The sequence below is a fragment of the Diachasma alloeum genome, unplaced genomic scaffold (assembly GCF_001412515.2).
Source record: "Diachasma alloeum isolate Michigan unplaced genomic scaffold, Dall2.0 Dall_scaffold_00179, whole genome shotgun sequence".
NCBI lineage: Eukaryota > Metazoa > Arthropoda > Insecta > Hymenoptera > Braconidae > Diachasma > Diachasma alloeum.
Genome location: NW_021680345.1, coordinates 3,703,108 through 3,724,200, shown reverse-complemented (window position 1 = coordinate 3,724,200; position 21,093 = coordinate 3,703,108).

Here is a 21,093-nt window from a genome sequence, read left to right as displayed (position 1 = left end):
CTCCTTTTACCACTTCGCTACTAAATTATGAATTGTATTTTGTTTGTCATTATCTCAGACAAAAAATTGCCTAAATTCGTGGTATTATTGATGAATTTTACTGTTCATTCAATTGATTAATTAAACAGATCTACACTTTTATTAAATTTTTTTCGCCAGTATCCCGCCAACAATTGTTGTCTCTTCGGGTGAGGCAAAAGGACTCAATGATGAAAAAAAGGGAATGAACATTTAAACTGTTCCAGTGAGAACTACCAATTTGGTGTCGAGCAAATTAGCTGAGTCGATTTTCTTTAATTTTTCTTCTCTCCCTTCTGTTTTACGAAGTGGCTCTGGTACCGGCGGGATGACAGAGTCAATTTTACTGTTCTTGGTGAAGGGGTTCTACCCGATGGTATGTTCATTTACCCGAGAAATCTCTATTTTGTGGCGAGCTTTGTCTCAGGAGAATTAATTATGAATTTCATTTTTTTGTCATTATCTCAGATAAAAAATTGCGTAAATTCGTGGTGTTATTGATGAATTTTACTGTTCATTTAATTGATTAATTAAACAGATCTACACTTTTATTAAATTTTTTTCGCCAGTATCCCGCCAACAATTGTTATCTCTTCGGGTGAGGCAAAAGGACTCAATGATGAAAAAAAGGGAATGAACATTTAAACTGTTCCAGTGAGAATTACCAATTTGGTGTCGAGCAAATTAGCTGAGTTGATTTTCTTTAATTTTTCTTCTCTCCCTTCTGTTTTACGAAGTGGCTCTGTTACCGGCGAAATGACAAAGTCAATTTTACTGTTCTTGTCGAAGGGGTTCTTTCCGACAGTCCGTTCATTTACCCGAGGAATCTCTATTTTCCGATGTTTTTTTTTTTAAAGAGAATGTAGAGATTACACTCGCTTGGACCACGCGCTCAGGCCGGAGGGTGTTCACATCGAGTGAACTTTGTTCGTCTTAATGAGCGCCACGGGGCGATTGAGTACTCTCACTCGGGCTGAAGGACTATGGGGTCATTAGGCGGGGAAAAGTTTCGGTGAGGAGCTCGGAGATCGACGGATACTCTCGGAGGTTTGACAATCGTTCTGATATGGGGGGCAATGATTCTTTATTTTACTGAGACTTTATTTTTTTTAGATATAGCGACGTTGTGGTTACAGGAGCGTGGAAAAGTTCATTCTTGTGTAGGAAAAGTGTTATTTGACTTCGACAAAGGAATAGAGTTTCAATTTTCAGAAATCAACAGGTACGAAAAAATTTTATGGAAAACATTGGTAGAAAACTGTTGTAAAAAACTTTCACAGGAACTTTTTTCCTCACTGTAATAATTATCTAAACATTATCATTATTTCGCCAAACTTTGCACTCGACCCACAGAAAAGAAAGACAAGACAAATTGAGATTTTTCACGGGTTTGTGTTCAGCAGTAATAAACTCCCCATGGCAAACACATGAAGCCATATAAATATTTCAAACGTCAAGTGTGTTTACCCTGCTCAAGACATTATAAAGAAATTAGGTTTGAGATATATTGCGACGTTGTGGTTACAGGAGTGTAGAAAAACTCATTCTTGTGTAAGAAAAGCCCCTCTTGGGTAATATGGAAGCATTAAATCTCGCGCATCCGCTCGATCATCCAACAAACCCGTCGTCATACCAACATAACTACACCTTCACATGGGCTAGGAGGCATTTCCACACTGGGGCTGGAGGACGTTTCAGGTTTCTCTCCTCTCCGTACATTATTCCTCTTTTTTCTCCCCCGATGTTGTTTTTTACTTCGATTCTACCCGCTCCTCCAGCGTATATTCGAGACGAGCAAACATCTCCCTCACCAGTTAAGTCTTGTAATCTTGGTGGTTTAATCTTCGGAGAGTTGACGCGTCTCGTCCCCAAGGTCTTCTCGTTGTTGTGGATGGAACGTGTATCTGTGCGATTATTGAGGCGTCTCTGGTAATCGTGTCGTAGATGAGAAATAACGCAATCATTGCGTAGGGTTCACGGAATTGATCATTGTTTTATGTGCACTGATAGAACGGCTTAGTTATTGTTAACGAATGGATTTTGGTTGGAGGTTGGGGTCTATTCGGTCCCACCAAATGTTCATTCGTTAATAGTTAACGAATGTATATTTGAGGAGCCTTGTTTGAGTTGACTTTCGCCATTCAAGTGAACCATTCATTAACTATTAACAAATATTCATTTGGTCATATTCAACTCCACCATTCGTTAATAGTTAATGAATCTCGTTTGGAATAAATGAATCATTCTATCAGTGTGGAGGAAAAAATCTGTTGGAAATTATCTTTGAATTTTACGCGGAAAGTGATATTAATCATTTTTAACAAGTTGTTGGAAACGAATGAATAGCTAATTGTTAATGTTCAGCAACTATTTAGGAAACTTTAAGAACAATTTCAAGATTTTGGTAGGAGTCAAGTGGTGATAAGAGTCAAGGGGCAAACGCATTAAACAATTTACGAATTTGTGTTAAATTCTTTAATAAATAATAAAATTTTTGAGACGAGTCAAAGTTGCAAATTATTATTATTCCACATTTATTACGTTTTATTATTATTTTGAGCAAATATTTGGGGCCATTTCTGTATCGAATCATTATGATTTTCTCGCCATGACTTACATTCAAAAGATATCTACTATCTCAAACCACTTGTTCAGTTCTGGAGAGAAAATTTCCTCGAAATATAGAACAAAAAGTGCAGATGAAAAACTTTCCTTCCAGAAGATTCATTTTACTGATGACTGAACCAAAACAATTCATCATAAACAATAGCCACAGCTATCATCACAAATAAAATCAGACACTCCAGTCCCTCGCTCCTCAACAACCCACGCATTACGATTCCCAACAATCCAAAACCAAAAATAACAGCCCAAATCCCCTAATGCCCCTTTAATTGGACAAATCCCCGAGAGCATTCCGTCCCCTCATTTCCGTGATTACCTCCCAACCATAACCAAAGACCCGTTTTTTGTCACCCAAAAAATCAGCATTCCCGAATTATCTCCACTCCCTCACACGTGTATACTTAAATCTGGCTGTCCCCAAGAGACAAAAAAAACACTTGTGGGTCCGCACGGGGGGCCTGACCTCGGGTCCTCCACTTCCCGTAAATCCTCCAGGCGTCTCGTTTTTCAACGTGCCCGCCCGGTTCCGAGGAATACGACGAGAGGACTCACATATTTTTTCACTCCTCCACGGACCCCTCACCACAACAAAAATCCCCCCCTCCTCGCAACACCGCTTGAATGCTCTAACTTGGCTTGTCGAGTATACCTCACCGGCTGTCTCTTGGAAGTGAAAAGGAAGTTGTTCTGGAATTGGAGTAACTGCTCTGACCATTGGATAATCAAAATTCATTATTTTATTCATTTATTATTTTAAATATTTATTTGGTGAAACCAAATAAATAGACTCTCGCCTCCAACCTAATCCATTCGTTAACAATAACTAATCCTTTCTATCAGTGCATTGAATGTCCAATCGATTTCAATCAATTTCATTCCTCGATAGCGAATGAGAGTGGAGATATGGATTTTTTAGTTGAGTCGCATTTTTAGGGTGACATTGCGTTTAGAACGATTTTTTTTTTTAGATCATTGTGCATTGAGGATATCCAAGTACTCTGGCTATTTTTCTCCAGTGAAATATGCTTTTTTACTTTTGTAGTCGACCATCAGAGCATTCATTTGAGCCCCATTTGACCCCAAGTTTCCGGACATTTTACAATGATTTTGTTATTTAACCGTTGCAGGTCTGAATTTCAATGTCGATATTGAACCGTTAGAAAACATTTTAAAAATCTGAAAAAAAATACAAAGTTTACTGTTGGAGGAGGATTGATGAAATGATAAAAAATCACAATTTTTGAACAATCGAGCAAAACAAATGTTTTTTTTCCGCGATAAAAATCGTTTGTTTGGAATCGTAACAAATTTTTTCCTATTCAGAATTTTACCAGAAATCTATTTCACGCTTGAAAAAATAAGGTTTTAACGTTTTAAATAAATAATAGTTTTGTGCAGATCGTAATTTAAATGATGCTGAATATTCATGATTTTATTCAAGTTTTTCTCACGCCATTTAATTTACAAATTTGAGGATTGAATCTACAGTGTGGTCTGTGCCAAACTGTAAGCTACTTGGGTATCCTTGAATACCCGGTTGATTGTCATCATTTCCATTTCTCCAGGAGACACGAATTTCATTGGTCGAACATTCGGATCCGCCCGCACGTGTTCGACTTCTTTCGGCTTTCGGTTTTCGTGTCACGATTTATCTTTAACACGCGCGGTCAAGCGCGCGATTTTTTCTCGTGTTCAAAAAGAGGGTGATTCGCAGTGAAATTTTGCTTTGCTGACGAATAACTCCTTAACAAAGCGCCGGGGACAAAAATTTCTCGAGAGTTTTCGTCTCTAAGTAACCCCCTAGCTACCCTCACGGTACGTCAGATGAATTTCGGGACACCCTGTATACCCTTCCCATCCTCCTTCCTCTCTCATTCACGCTGACACATATAACCGAAGAAAAGAAGGTACGTGAAAACGAGTTCGCGTCACACTCGGGTCCGCACGAGACGCGTTTTAAAAGTTTTTGGAGGCGTCACTCTGAGTGAGAAAGGATAGTTCGAGAGAGAAGGGGCGGGAGAAGGGGCGAGAAGAGGAGAGTTTTTTTTTTTGACTCTTGAATTCTTGAATTCAACACTTCCACATCTCGAGTCAAACTCGCCCTGTAAACGTCGATTTTCAGGAGAAATGTAGTCTCTGCATCTCACTTTGTCAGGACCATACGTTAACTCTTGGTTGGCAAAAAGTTTTGGAAGAATAGACACCTGGGAGTGCTTACCGAACGGATAAACTATCTCCCAGTCCCTGATGTTGATCGAGACGACGACGACACGTTCTCAAGTTCATAACGAGACACTTCCCGCTGGATTTCACTTTTGGACGGCTTTCCACTGATTTCTTCGCGACGTTTGTTCGCGCTTCTTCGGTTGTCGAGGGGAAAAAGTTTTTGACTTGGCGGTGTTAAGGTCCGGGACTGGAGATTTTTCAATTGATCATGGAATTTGGGGTGGGAAGTTCTCGCGGGTTTAACCGGAGGAATGACGCAGTTGAATCAAATAGAAGTCTCAATTTGAAATTTTTCAGTTCATTTCAACAATATTTTTGTTGGAAACTCATCAAATAATTGATTTTTATGAAAAATTTTTAATTGTGTGCAATAAATAATTTATTGTCTTCGCCGACTAAACAGTAATTTATTTTCTGAGTAACAGAGTATTTATTTATTTATTTATTGAAATTAGGACTCTTCGTATTTTTGAAGTTTTAGTCACATTCTGATGATTTTTCGATTGATAAAGGAATTCGGAAAAGAGAAAATCGTTGTTGTTATTAAATTCTTGACACGAACTACAATTACTCTATTTTAACGATACAACCACTGAAATTTAGAGACAAAATTCCTAACATTTGGGAATATGTCAGGCATTAAAATTTTAAATAATTTTTTTCCCCGCGATGTTAATTTCAATAACAATAATCACAAGTTGGAAATTAAAAATTTATTTCCCGGGCTGCCTCCTCGGGTTTCGAAATTCTCGTATTTTATAATTTCTTCATTAAGTCCTGTCAATTATAATCCCTTCCCTCATTCTTCATTTCAGTCTTGCGCAGTTTTTACATCTACATTTGTTAGTTTTTTCCGGAGAGGCACTCGGTAATAAGAAGGAATTTTCGAGCTTCCGAGCAATCAGCCGGGGCTTCGGCCACATGTTGTTGGCTGTTGGAGGATACGAAGTGACCACATCTGCGGGACCCGTCACACCGGTCTCGTCTCACTGGCGTAGGCTGAAAATTCTCCCGTCGAAAAGGGAATTCAATACTCCCTCGCACTACGCGGAGATGAAAAAGTTTAATTTTCAGGGACATGTCACTGTTTTTTGGAAATCTATTCTCAATTATTAGGGACATGTCACCGATTTTCGAGAATCCATCGCCAATTACTAGAGATTTTCAATTGTGATATTCAACGAGAGCGAAATTCTGAAATTTAATTATTTATTCATGAATTTTCAGTGACATTATCGCTAATTTCCAGTGACATTGTCACTAATTTTCAGGAAATTGTCACGGATTTTCAGGAACCCATTTCTAATTTTTAGGAATCTATCACCAAATTTCGGTCATGTTAATCACTGATGGTCAGGGTTATTCTAATCATTGATGATAGATTAAAAAAATCAGGGACATATTCTTAAAAATCGGTGAGACACAGAAAAGAAACGTTTTGAGTTTCAGTGACATGGTCCTGAAATTTAGTGACATGTCACTGATTTTCAGGAATTTATCCCCAATTTTTGTGATACCAGACACTGACTAAAATAACCCTGATCATCGGTCATTTTCATCACTGAAATTCGGCGATACATTCCAATAAATTAGAGATGGATCCCCGAAAATCAGTGATATTTCCGTAAAAAATAGTAACAATATCTCTAAAGATTATTGATGATGTCCCAAATTCGTGCTAATTAGTGATAAAGTCACCAAAAATTGGTGACAAAACCCCTGAATTTCGCCCCAATTACCAGAAATTCCCAATTGTGAAATTCAGCGAGTGCAAAATTCTGAAATTAAATTATTTCGTCATTAATTATCAATGACTTCATTACTGGTTTTCTGCGATATCGTCACCAATTTTCATCGCCATCGTCATTAATTTTCAGGGAAATGTCACTGATTTTGCTGGGCCCATCGTCAATTTTAGAAATCTATCACCAAATTTCAGTGATAGAAGTCAATAATAGGAGATGGATTAAAAAAAATCAGTGACACTTCCAAAATAAAAAATATTCTCTCTCTCTCTACGTAAAATGAATCTTTTAATTCCCCCATCCATCTCCATGACATTTCCCAGAGCTGAAAGCTCCCATTGGCGAAGCGATTTTTTTATCAGCCAAATTGCCGAGTTGACGCAGCAAGTTCAAGACATTTGACCGCCCCTTGCACGTAGCCGAAGATACATAACAATTTATCGGGTGAACGGACTATTTCATCCGTATGACCCTGTGGAACATTAAACTCTTTCCTTCATGGTTCAAAGGACACTTGGGTCGCCATTCCACTAACACCAAGTGTACCAGCTCAGGTGAATTCATCCCTCCTGACTCTCTCTCGCCATTTCCCTCCGTCCGAGATGCATTCCTCGACTTCCGGGAGACGTAGTTGAGAGTAATAAAATGAAATGAGAACTATTGATTAATTCAATTTAGGGGTATTTTTCATGACTTTGTCATTCTCAATGTTAGATATGTCTGGAATATTCAGGGACGAGAAGTTTCAAAGGAAAACCTGTCGAATTCGCTAGAAAATCTTATTGGATTTTTCTTGAATTCGAAAAATATTCTATAGGTAAAATCACCAAGATTACATTTTTCTATACAACTCATTCTATTAAAATGTTTTTTAAAGAAATCCTTTGTTTGATTTTTTAATGAACAACTTGGAAAATTCATGTCGGGAATTTCTAAGGAAAATGTCGTACTAGACAAAGTTACGTTAAACAATGAAATTCTACTGATTTTCTGAAAAATAGTTCCTAGTAGATATTTCTTACTAAACAAACGCGCGGTACAGAGACATTTCTTCAATAGAATCGGCCAAAAACTAATAGAATTTTCAATAGAAGTTCAGTAGAATTTTCTATCGACTTCGCTACGTTTTTCTATAAATTTTTGTCACGTATGTATTAAATTATATAAATAAACTTCCTCAACAGAACGACAGTCGCCGACAAAAAAATTTCACTTCTTGGGAATTTTTCCGTAATTGTTAAGAGTGTATTTTTAATTTTGAGAAATCTGTCGCAAATTTTCAAGAATTCATTTATTGGAATTTGGGGATAAAATACCTAAGATTTAGGATTATGTCCTTGGAGGTTACTGACAAAGCCACTTGATTTCAGGATTTCCCTCTCGTTAAATTTCAGAATGTCACCGATTCTTGGAAACTAAACTTTCACAGAAAAAGAAAGTATCAATTTTTAAAAATATGTCACTGATTTCCAGGGACATGTCACTAATTTTTAACAATCTATGCCCAATTGTTGATGATACTAGACACTGACTAAAATAACTGATCATCAATGATTTTCACTACTGAAATTTGGTGATACATTCTATGAAAATCAGTGACATTTTCGCGAAAATCAGTTCACAGTTAGAAATTTTTTGAAATTTGATGGAGGATATAGTAAATCTCATGAGAGTGACATTGAATCGGGTTTAGGGGAAAAAATTGTTATGAAATTTCAAGTTTTAAGTAGAATTTACGGAAATTCATGAGTTTTCAGTGGGAGTGAGATGGAAATTTCACACCTTGATAAAACTTTCAACGAAACATGAATATTCAAAAACAAAATGACATGAATTTCCAATTTTTCCCTGAACTTTCCTGATGTTTTCAGAATTTTCACAGAATAACTCAACTGAAAAATCAAGTATTTTATTGTTTTCCACATCATTTGACCAGAAACTCAATGGAATATTTGATTTTTCACGATAAAAATTTCCGGAATTTGGCACGAAAAATTCAGACTAAAATTTTCAACAGTATGACATGTCTCTGCGAATCAGCACTTGTCTCCTCTTTGTTTTTCTCGCTATGTAGAAAACGAAACCAACTACAAAATAATGAAGCCCATTGTCCCATTAAACCCCGCTCTCCCCTACATTTCCCAATAGATATATTTTGTTCCGCATGGGGCCCTCCATCTCCACGCCATTGGCCACCAGTCGGTCCGGTTGGCGCTCCTATACCGCAGCGTCTCGCTCCGTTACCTTACAACCTCACCTTTCCTCTTCTCCTCTGCGCCTCAAAGCCCCAAGAACATCAAGGCCCATCTGTCTCCCTCCACCGGAGTTGGGGCCCCATAATACCGCCTTTTTCTCTCACACGTACGCTCAAAAGCCACTTACGGATGTATTTTAAAGGCTTAAGGCTACGAAATTCGACTAAAAAACATATTTCGAAGGTTTAGTTATAAATTATGATTTTTTTCGCCCTCTTGGCCACCAAGATGTCTCCCCTCTCTCTCTCTCTCTCTCTCTTATTCGAGATTACAGAATGTCTCCTCTTTGTTCTCCTTGTATATACGTACTTCACTCTTTGGATCCCAAAGTCTTAAGCTCCTTTCGCAAAGCCTCCGAGAATGTCTCACTCCCTCATGATAGATTCGACCGCTTGTTTTAGCAGCACCGAAGATTTTCAACACTAAAGCCTGTTAATCCGACTGACGATAAGTCGTGTTGTACGGGGAGAATGGGTTGTAAACAATGCAAGTCGTCAAACTGCACCATGAAACTCTGTATTAATCGACAACCGGTGCCTAGACACTATGTGTATACAAGTGAAGTTTATTGAAAATTAATTAGTTTGGGGGAAGCTGCTTGTGTAGTTTGTTTTTAGAATATTTGGAAACAATTTTGGAAATTAAACTGTGAATCAAGTTTCTTGGCTGGGGTGAGGATTTATCGCTCGTTTAGGGAAGAAGTTGGGGGGGGGGGGGCATTTACAAGAAAAATGGGTTGAGAATATTGGGGTTATTTTAAGGGAAATTTTGTCGGTTGGGGAGATTATGGAATTAGGTGATTCGAAAGGTGTAGAAACTTTTATTTGAGATCTTTCTGTTCGTTGCAATTGAAATGTTTGAATTGTAGGAAATTAAATTTCATGGACAGTTGACTACACTGAGAAATAAAAATTCTATAGTCAGACTCAAAAGGAAATTTCTTTTATCTTTGGAAAATTGGATTTCTATTGTTTTCATTGAGAAATCAACATTTCGGCAGTGGAAATGTTGAACTGTGACCTGACATTAGGTTTCTGAGGGAAAAGAAGATTTAGCTGGACTATAATATCTGGAACATATTTACTTGAGACAAGTAATTTTTCTTCAATCACTTGACTCTCCCAGACATTTCACAGCTCACGTGGACCGAGAAAGATCTCATGCTTTAGAATATTTTTGTACTCAAGTATGATTGCAATTTTTTAAAACTACGAGCATTGTCTATAAATAACTTATAAACAATCAATTTCCCGTCATAAAAACCATTTGTTCGAAATCGTAGAAAATGTATTCCTGTTTAGAGTTTTATCAGAAATCAATTTCATACCTAAAAAATACGGTTTCCGAAAGTTTAAACGATGTCAATTATTTGTTTATAAACGACGAATGTTTAAAAAAATAATACTTCTGTGCAGAATTTAATTTGAATGGCGCTAAATATTCGTGATGCTTTGCAAATTTTTCTTACGTAATTTAATTGCCAAATTCGATGATTGAAAATGGTTGAAATGGCTGTAAAAGATACTTGGATATCCTTAAACCATGGAAAATAATTTACTTCTCTCAAATAAATAAAGTCTGCATATTAGGAAATTTTTCTCTCCGTGTTTTTCATAATTTGAAAAAAAGTATGAAATTTCAAATTTCACTGAAAATTTAAGAATACATCTACTCAAGTTTCCTAAATTCCCATCAAAATTTAATGCAACAATTGAACTGAAATTTCCAATTTCCCTTGATTTTCCAATAAAACTTTGAATTTGCAATGACGAAATTCCTGAAAATTGCGAAGAAAAACTTTTACCAGTGTAAAGGAATCTTCCATTAGAATTGTCTAAATAATTTACTTCATCATTTGAATACTCATTTATTCGATTCAACTAAAGTGTATTGAACTCAAAACAGCCATTTCACTCGCTTGCTTTCTCCGAACGAATTATTTCAAATCGCAGTAAAAATCTCTCCCCAGTAATTCATTCATTAATTAAAGCAGACAGTCTTGTGATGTAGAAACATGGTGAATAACGCGGTCATTACGGAGTAATTATACAATTATTACCGCGAAATATTTGGCCAAGAATAATGAGAAAACGGGCAATTAAGAAAATTATTCTTAATTCACGTGAAACTTTGTCTCGCGAGTGCAACAGCGTCTCGCGGCCACTCTTTTCCTCTCGGAGTGTGTGCATTAGCCGCTGCATCTTGCGCCGAGTCTCAGTGTCGGTTTACTCTCTCGACAATAATTTTTTTCCAACCTGTGTGTGTACACTAATGTATACACAAAGGTGGAGTCATGTAGAGGCGTAACCTCGGCGTTTAAACGCACCACCGCGTTATGTATTTGCAGACCAAACCGAGAAACCCATTATGGCTGGTGGGCGTCATAACCTCCTGACTATGCTAAGCAGAATGAATGACACTTTTATTTACGAGAGATTTTAATGTATTCTTTTTCTTACCGGCGAGTTTCAACACAATGACTGGGTGTTCCGGGGGAGAAAAAGGTCGATGTAACTCATCTCGTGCCATCTGAGTCAATTCGAGAATGCGGATGACTGTGCTGACGACTCTCATCGATAATTCAATGGGTATAGATGAGTGAGTGGGTAACGAGACGAGTAAAAGTACCGAGAAACAATGAAAAAGAGGCCTTTGTTCGGGGGAGAATGAATGCCCTTTTATCTGACTCTCTCGGCATTTCTTTATTTCATCAGTACTTGAGTCTAAAGTACATTTTTTGAAAACGAGAAATTTCATTTTATTTACTTTTATTCTCTTTGTTCATTTTTCATTTTGTTTTTCGTTCATTGAAACAACATCTGCGGTAGAAAATGGAATTATAAATTTATTTCAATGGAAATGTTTTGATTGGACGAAATAACTATTTCGCTGAGCGACAGTAGTGGTCACACAGCCCCGGCGAACTTCTAAGCATTTTTTACTCTTTTGGATGGGTGTCCGCCTAGCCCTACCTCTTCGAGTGGAGCTGCCGCCACCAGGCGCGAATGTAGAGAATTACTGCGTCCGTCAGTCAGTGTGACGGATGGATATAAGGAGATGAAGAAAAGAGTGGGAGAAAGGTATAAAGGCAGACGAAATGGGGAGCCTATAAAACCGCAACGGTAGGAGGAAGGAAATATGAATGAAAAAAGAACGATTTCATTGATTACAAATAAATCGTCAAAGGTCGAGTCATTTTCCATTGTTATTAGCTAAATTGAAAAAATGCATTTAGATAGTTTGGAGAGAACTGGGCCGTATTGTTTGAAAAATTATTGAAGCGAAGTTTAATTTATGGTATCATAAACCTGGAGACTTGTACAAAACGAATTTATTCAAATGAAAAAATTAAATAATTGAAATAATTTTTCCTTCAATTCTAAACTTTAATGTTATCATTCTCCATTTCTCAGTGTAGTCTTCCGGTAAAGAGTCCTTGAATTTATCGTGCAGAAAGGAATTCGCAAAAAGACAAATCGACGGGCACTTTGTGGCTTCTTCAGGGCAATGCAATATCAAGAGCAAATGTTTAATGTTTTTTTTTCCCCTCTGCCCGCAATTTTTTCCACTGTTCCTAGGACCATTCCTTCGAGTTTCTCCAACTCCTTCAGCTTGTACACGGTGGGCTTAAGGTCGGGTTCGAACCATTAGCGAGAGTTTTCTTTGGGGAGTACGGAAAAGAGGACTGGTGGATGTAATGGTTCCGGGAATGGTCAGTCGGCTAGGTTTTATTGCTCAGTTGTGAGGCTCAATTTATCGAGTGTCTGGGGGAAGTGACAACGGTGCCCAGTGCCTACAACGCTCAAGCGAGCTTCTTCTCAATGTTTTTCGTCAATGCGGAACGTTAGGTCTCATTCTTCAAGTCATCCCCCTTTTCTCGGGGTGATTTAGATTAAAGTGGAGGAAATTATTCTGCAGTCCCTTTTTCATCGATGCGGAGGGGGCGTAGCCCCCTGACGTGGAGTGAAATATTGGAAGCTCGTACGTTTAACTATGAATATTGAAAATAATTCCAATGCGATTGCATAATCCATTGACTATGCATTGATTGCAATCGCAGAAAATCAGATGCGATTGGATATCGCAATGAGATTGCGTGGATGCACTGGTTAAGATTTTTGACGGAAATTTATGGTACAGTTCTGGAAAATATTCATCATGTTATAGGTGAATTGAAATGGCGAGGAATTTCGTCATTGACTATTCGGAATTGCATGGAAAAATTAATGGAAAGTGTAAATTTCAGTTCAAGTATTACATGCAAATTGATAAAAATGTGGAAAATTCAGGTAAATATTTTCTTTAATTTTGAAACAATTGAACAGTCTGTGTGATTTGGCACTGAATATTCATAATTTCATTGAAAGTTCAAGTAAGTTGGAAAATTCTCGTCTTTAGAAAAGAGAAATTTCATTGAGTTTTCAGCGCAATCTGAAATTCTATGATTTTTTTGTGACAGTGTAAAATTTTTGGCTGAAATTTCCGGTCCACTTTTTGGATATTTCTATGAAATCATAGTTTCACTGGAATTTCAAGGAATTTCGTTATTGAAAATTGAAAATTTCACGGAAATATCAATGGAAGCTGTCAATTTTAGTTCGGATATTCCATGAAAATGAATAAAAATCAGGAAAATTGACTTGAATATATTCTTAAAGGTTCAATTACTTGAAAATTCTGCGTAACTTGGTACTGAATATCCAGGTTTTCTCTGAAACTGTAACTTAGTTGGCGAATTCTCGTCTTCCTACTACTTAAAAGTTAGCGATTGTATTGAAGTTCAAGCAAAGTACGAAATTGAATATTTTCTTCCCACGTAAATCGAAGTGTATGACACCCTCTTGAAAATTCCTAACCAATTTTCCGTCAGAAAAAAATTGTTCTGTCAGAAAAAAATTGAAATTTCTTCCACATTATAATTCCACTGAAATTTTAAGGAACTTCCTCATTGAAAATTCAGAATTTTATGGAAAAATCAGTAGAAAATAATGAATTCCAGCTCAATTATTCCACGAAAATTAATAACAATCAGAAAAATTCGCTCAAAGATATCCTTGATTTATCAATTAATTAAAAATTCAATGTACTGAGTTTTCACGGATATGTAGAGTTAATTATGAAATTCTCGTCGTCCTGCGTCCAAAAACTTGAAAATTCATCAATCTCCCATCTTTTTTCTCCTAGATCGAATCAAATGTCCTCCTCCTGAAAAATACTACAAAATTCTCCCTGAAATTTCAATATTTCTCCACCAGCGTACGAGACGTAGCTCTAATCACCAATAAAATATTGGAAACTAACGTTAAACCTCAAACATCGAAGAGAATTCGATACTAAAAAATACCTCAAAACCTCTTGAATCCATTTTCCCCCAACCCATCCCAAATGTAAAACCCCCCAATCAAATTCCCACAAAATCTCAAGAGCTGCAATCATAAAATGCCAAACCCCTCCGAATTTTCCGAAAAAATCTGAAGCGACCGAGTCGTCAAAATTTTTTCTCCCCCATTCAGACCCGAATAAATAACAGATAACAGGTGGACGTGATATCCAAAGTATTTCTGAAGCACCAAGCTACGTCATCGCTATCTCCACCCCTCCCCAAATGCACATTTTAACGTATCTACGCTCTGCATTCCCAGCTCCGAATCTCACAGTAGCACTGGTGTGACTACTTGACAGTGCAATCTTCGATAAGTAAATCCCATTCTCGGTGCTAGAGGAATAAAGACGGTCGCTGTGTTCGCGATGAGAAAGGGAGTGCGGGGAGTGAGGAAAATGCTACGTTTTCTACGTCAACGTGAAGGCGTCAAGGTAACGGCCGAGTCAGCTAGTGTCGGCTCCAGCCAGTGTGTGCGCCCTGTGGGGGAGAGGAGGTAGCGGAGGTAGCGGAGGTAGCGGAGGAGGAGGAGGAGGAGGAGGAGGGAGAGAAAAAAAGGAGAATCCGTCGGATGCTCATCGATGGAAAGTGGAACGTCGTTTGTACGTGACTGAAGATCGACTTGAGAATGTCATACGGGGGGTATGCAGTTTATAGGTGGGGCTGTGGTACTTGTCGGTAATCACAGCACTCGTGTGCTTATCGCTGTATTATATTTACGAGTGCGCAATCCGGTGGGGATTAACATAAATACCTTCACCCAGAAACACGGAGAATTATGCTAATCAACTCGATTCATTCATGGGATTTTAACGCCAGCCTTGCGCATATTGAGGATTTAATTCTTGTTGATTTCTATTCGGAGATATATGGAGGTGTTGTTTTTGGAACAGTGAAGTCTTTGTTTGGATGGAGGAAACATTTGGTTGTGGTTAAGAAATTGGTCATTTGGTGGGAATAAAAGGGAATAAAAATCATTTGAAGTTTGAATAGAAGCGTTGTTCTAATAAATTCTTTCTCTGGATGTGTGTTCTCTGGATGTGTATTGTCGTTAATAAACAAGTAGTTGAAGAGGAGAAGGAAAATGAAATATGAATGAATATGTTATTAATATAAAGGATGCCAAACAAACTCCTCATGGATTGAAGAGAATAATAAATTTATGTTGAATAGGTACACTCAGTAGGTAAAAATGAATTATAATTGAAGAAAGAATGTTCATTCCCTCATCAACGGTCATTACGACTGCTGGAAATCTACTGCAACAAGTGAAATATTTGTTTATATTTGAACATCTATTTATTTGGTGATAATGAAGACCAGAAAAAATGAAGGTCAATAAAATCCATTTATTTGATTTAAATAAATTTTATTCAGTTCAAACACTCAACAAGTGTTTTATGAATCAATGATAAAAAATCGTTCAATCTTATTCAATTCTCCACAAGAAAATCTACTTCACAAACGAAAATGATTTTCACAAATTTTGTAACAATTCAAATAGCAAATTCAATGGTACCATGCCCTCAAATCACTCCACAAATTATTCTTCAGTTCCCAAATTTTATTTTTTTCATATTTATCATACGCAAAAATGAGCAATACTTGCTTCTCAGATTTTCGGACATAAATTCTGAAGTCTACAAAATTCATGAAAATTCTTCGGTTTCGCAAATAATTCGAGAAAAATCTTTGAAGGTCTACGGTTATCTGGAAAACTGAAATTTTCCGAAGAATTTAAGAAATTTTTTCAGTTTTCTAGGAAATTAATTCCTAACCCTCCCCTCATTTTTCAATAATTACAAATTGCAATCAGATTATTTTAAAAAGTAAATAAAAAGAATTAATCGAAGTTTCACTCTTCATTCTCTTAATTCTCTTCAAGTCATTATCAATATTTATAGAACATCTATGAGTATATGAAGTTTAATAAATTCGATTTCTTCATTGTCAAAACGAGTAGATGAGCGCGCGCGAAAGCGCGCGTACACGTCTAGTGTGAATAAAAAGGTGAATGAAAATAAAATCGTAGCATAAATAAAACCCACTCATTAATTTCAAATAGCTTACATTAAATTTCCCTATTGAACAAAAAAACCATCTCGACAAACTAAAATGATTTCCCCGAACCAATTCAAAACAATTCAAAAAATGGAATTCTACTCATTGATACCATGCCCTCAAATTCCTCCAGTAATTAAACAAAGAATGTTAATTCCCTCATCACCGCTGACAGCCACCGTCGGAGATTCACGACAACAAAATGACTAACACCATCATTAGACCCATCAACTGTTACAAGGATAAATACAACTATGACTCAGGGCTGTTGAATCAACATTTTTACGTGCTCCCGCAACTATTAACTAAATTACCGATGCACGAGTGAAGCGAGTGAACGCGCATTAATGACCTTCGGTTTCACCTGTGCATTCCCGCATCGAAGGTCAAACATCAGCATTAACTATTCGAAAAATTCCCAATCGTCGTATTCACCATCACGTCCCTGTGAAAACTCCATTTCAATGTATTTTTCGGTTTTTGGGGATGCGAAAGACTTGGGAGCATGGGAACGGGGAGCGTGGGAGTGCGGCCTGAGCGGCTCCTCGGGGTTCATTCACCAGAAATACTGAAAGGGAGACTGCAGGGACGATTCTACCTACCCCAGCGATATTTTTCGTATAACGAGGTCGGAACGCTTCAAAGCATCCCGGAATTTCCCCCGTAACTTCACTTTTCATTTGACATATTTTCCTTTTTCGAGTCGAACTGCTAAAGGAGAATGGAGAGATTGATGCTTCAACCCGCCGCTGATCTTGGCGAGGAAAAAATAGTGAAATAGCGCCACAGATCAACGACACCACTTAGCATTCGTCGGATGGATTTAACTTCCACTTCAGGATTAATAGTCCACGATTATTCTGCAGCGAGTCAAGTCATTTGGAAGTAGCTGTTGAACCAGATGGTGGTTTGAATGCACTTGGCATCAAGTACCACTCGAAAATTGTGGACTCGTTGAGGGTAATAAAAAAATAGAGGAACGGGGAGTTGAAATCAACATAAATGAGAATGAAAAGTTTGTAAAAAGGAGTCATGCAATTCTATCGCGTGGAATTGAGCACCGAGTGCTGCATCATGCTGCCAGGGAGGAAATGAATGAGGGGGAAAATGGTAATGTTTCTTCTTTTTCCGTGATTCTTCCGGGAGAGAAATGGTGGAGTAATCAATTACTGCTGGCGTAAGACATGTTGAATAAACAATGTACAATTACGAGAAATGTTTTTAATAGGACGAGATGCTGGGATGAGTTGTGAGACTGTTCGGAGGAATGTGAAATTTTTATTTACCTTGTTGTTTTATTTTTTTCGGTGATATTGGAAGTGTTCGGTTGAAAATCTTCGTTTAAAAGTGGTCTCGCAGTTCAATATCAGTTCTATTGAGAATTAATAAACTTATGTCTGTTTTAATGAAATTGCTGTAATAATGGGGAATAAATAATTCATTAATTCCGAATAAATCATTTTTTAGAAGCGAATGAACGATTTATTTGAGTGAAATAAAGTTTACAACAATTACGGTTGGCGTAGGACATGTTGAATAAGCACAGTGCAACTACGAGAGATGTTTCTGGTAGAAAAAGATGCTGGAATGAGTCGTGAAGTCATTCATAGGAATGTGAAATTTTTATTTACTTTATTATGTATTTTTTCCGTTCATCTTGTAACTGTTTCTTTGAAAATATTTGTTTAAAAATGGTGTGTACAGTTCGATACTATTTTTATTACAAGTTAATGAATTTATATATTGATTTCAATGAAATTGCTGTAAGGTTAAGGAATAAAAAAATGATTTTTTCAATTTAAACGACGTTAATGTAATCTGAATAAACTATACTGAGAGAGAAAATTAGCTCTGCGAAAAAATTATATGTGGAGCAGATTTACTTGCGGGAAATTAACCAATTCGATAGAAGAAAATTTAATATCTTTCAAAAAATTTAAATATTTCTAGAAGAATTCCAACTGTTGGCAGGAAGAAATATAATCTGCGAAAATTACCATGTTCTTGGGAAAAATTTCTGTTTGGTCCACAAGTAAATTGATTCAACACGACAAAAGATCTCCTCGTACAATTTTTAGACAGAACCAATTTTTTCTCTCAATAAATACACACTAGGGAATCATGCGCGCTGTCGCGCGCGACCACCTTCAAGTGAGCGCTGTAACGCACAATAACATCCTCGTAGTCATGGGAATCACTGATTGATCCATCAACCAATCGCAAGGCGAATAAAAAGTTAACAATCAAAACAATCATTCATTGCCAATCAACTTTATGAAAAAGGAAAAACACTACCAAAACCCAATAAGCACTCAAAAATGAATCGATCATCGTTGATTATTCCAAAAATTCAACGTGAAAATTCAACCTAAAATTGTGACTACCACTTCATGAGAAGCGTTATTGGGAATGGGCCTCCCCCATTCCCAATAAAAAAATCCAAAACCATAATTTCCCGATCTTCAAAGATTCATTTTCTTCCAACCTGTTCGCCCCACCTCTCCACCTCCCAAAAATAGAGCCCCCCATAATTTATAGCCCCCGAGAATAAATCCCACCACAGAACGGCTAACCGTGCATCTTCCCATTGGCCGACGCCCACGGAAAACCCCAGTTACTCTCTAATTTTCTCACATATGACAACAGGTACTCCGCCCCCATTCAGGTCGTCCGCATCCCTCAAAGCCGCGAGAAAAGCCCCAGTGCGACGACTCAAGGTACAAGAGTGAGAGGAGGAATAAACGAAATAGAAGTGAGAAATAACTTCCCCGACAAACTCGAGTTTGTCGATGGGACTCAGTGAAGAGAAAAAAGCGAAGAATACGGTCATTGTGTGAACGACTGCAGGGGCTTTCTGGGTATACCATAACTCCTTGTAGACTCTGCCTTTTGCGTATTACAGTACGTCCTCTCCGTATGCATCACACGGTTGAGCACGTTTTCACACACACGTATTCCCTCAACGAGTCTTGTTGTCCACTGGATAGTACAGTTCCAAGAAACTGAGGAAAACGAACGGCAGTGTGTGGCATTGTGTGTTTAGACAGTGGATCACGTTCCTTTCGTTGCTTATGGGGCGACTGAGGGGACGGGGGAGTGGGAGTGGTACTCGTATAAATGTTTCTGGGTATACTAACGCTAATGCTTTTGGGTTTTCTTTGAGTGGAAAGTTGCATCCAACGTGGTGGAGTGTGATTGAGCTGTGATTTCAGACATTGAGGATGAGGATAATAAAGTTTTATGGGATACGGGAGGGGGGTGGGATGTGCTGACGGAGGGGGAGGGAGAATTCCCGGCGAATTGAAGACGGAATGAGTTTAATTTCATTTGAAAGACACACTTGGAAATTCAACGACTGGAAAGTTATGTCTGCAAGTGTTTGGGGGAACAAATATTGACTTTTAGTTTGTATGGGGAGGGGGGGCTTTTTGGGAGGGGAGGATTGGAAATTGCACGGGGAAATAATTTTTTTTTGTGGATTATTGGGCTAAAAAGAATTGTGTTCTCTTCAATTTTGAGTGATGTCCATTTCCGGGAAAATTATTCCCATTCTTATCAATATTTCATGTGCATCGAGGCGTTAAGAAAAATTATAGAGTTAGTGAATTTGGTATAATACTGTTGGGATTTTTTTTGAATTTAAGCAATAGCTGTAGTTGATTTCTCAATGCTCTGAATTTGAATTCAATTCAGGTAATTCAGCTTGGAAAATTAAGGAAAATGGGTTTTCGTGTTCGGGAATCATTGACATTTCAATGACAGCTGGAATTTTCTAATTTATTGTGGAAAATAAACATTACATTCAATTAAATTTTCAACAGATTGAAAATTCAGGAAAATAGTTACCTGAATTTTCGAAATTTTCGATAATTTTCATTGTCACGTGGCCCTGAAAACTCAAATTTCATTGAATACTCTGGAATTTGACGGATTTCCACTTGAAATTTGAAGAGTAATTGTCTCACCGATTACGGAATCGATTCAGAAAATTTAAGTGAGGTTATCGCAATTTTTCACAGGAGATTCAGATAAAAATTACGTAACGCTCCGAAAAGATTCCGTGACAGTTCCGTAAAACTTCCTACAACCACATTTCGCTCGGGAATTGCGGAAAAGATACGTAATTTTTATTGAATATTTCTCTCCGTGTGACCAGGGATAGCCAAATTTGTAATATTTGATTACGGTTAATATTGTAGCCCTTAATTAGATAACATCACTCTTGAAATTTTTTGAGTGCTCAAGTATCATCAATTAAAATATTCATATTTTCAACTATTTTATCAATCAATAATTTGAGGTAGGAAGATTACTAGTGTAATCGAAAATCCCCTTTCAAGAAATTTGAATCATTCACTTAGTAGTAAATTTACAGTTTCATATTAATAAATTTTAAATATATAATTATTCGTAAAAAATCAGATTATTAATATTATATTATTTGAAAAATTGAATCAACATATTTTAAACCTTCAATAATGTAAGGGTCAAATCCTTGCAATACTACAGAAATTTAATATTGATGGCAATCCCTGCGTGTGACGAATGTGCAGTGCATTCTATTTATATTATTTTTAAAACACTCTTCCAACGATTTCTTTTAACTTTGGAAAACCCGAGGCATCAACTCCTCTCTCATTTTATCCATCTCTTTTCCTCCTTTTTCCTCTGTTGCCTCTTCTTCTCCCTCTCCCCTGCCCCGCCCCTCCCGCCAACCCCCAAAGAAATTGCAATTTAAACATTGAATTTAAATTTCCACGCGGTGAGTTTACGGATATGCGTG